The sequence below is a fragment of the Eurytemora carolleeae genome, unplaced genomic scaffold (assembly GCF_000591075.1).
Source record: "Eurytemora carolleeae unplaced genomic scaffold, Eaff_2.0 scaffold87, whole genome shotgun sequence".
NCBI lineage: Eukaryota > Metazoa > Arthropoda > Copepoda > Calanoida > Temoridae > Eurytemora > Eurytemora carolleeae.
The window spans coordinates 563,938-564,539 of NW_019396127.1; positions in this window are offsets into that span (position 1 = coordinate 563,938).

The following is a 602-nucleotide window of genomic DNA, read 5'->3' on the forward strand; positions in this document are numbered from 1 at the left end:
GAAATTCTTCATATCTCGGGCAATATTGAAAGCACAAAAAAGGCAGACCACATTTTGGAAATGGCAGGACTAGGGGAATTTTGTGATTATTATCTCTAGAAATTTACTTCTAAAATTAGGTTGACAAATAAACACAGCAAATTATATCAAAAATCAAGACGACATTCAAGTCCTCTTGCATACTGTCATGTTTCGTGGGACACCCTGTATCTGATGATCACCTGATCTGTAAATGTCGAATGTCTAAATGTTTGTAAATATTTTCCAACTCCTGTTCAGTATCAGCTGCAAGGTCTTCATATCTGCATTTAAAACATGATAAAGGGACTGATCATGTATTTTCAAGTGTTCACTATGGTTTGTAGGGTTACCCATGCATGGTCAAGTTTTGAAGACAACGGTTCAACACAAAACGTTGGGGTACATGACTTTTAACTGATCTTGAGCAAAGCAAAGTAATAGAAAGACTTTGATAACAAACTGGAAATAGATTTATTGTTATTGATATTTCGTTTTTTTGTATGCCCACACCCCTTATCCAAAAATAAATTATTAAAGTTAAAAAGTTTGTTTACACCTTTTAGCTCACATAACACTTAACA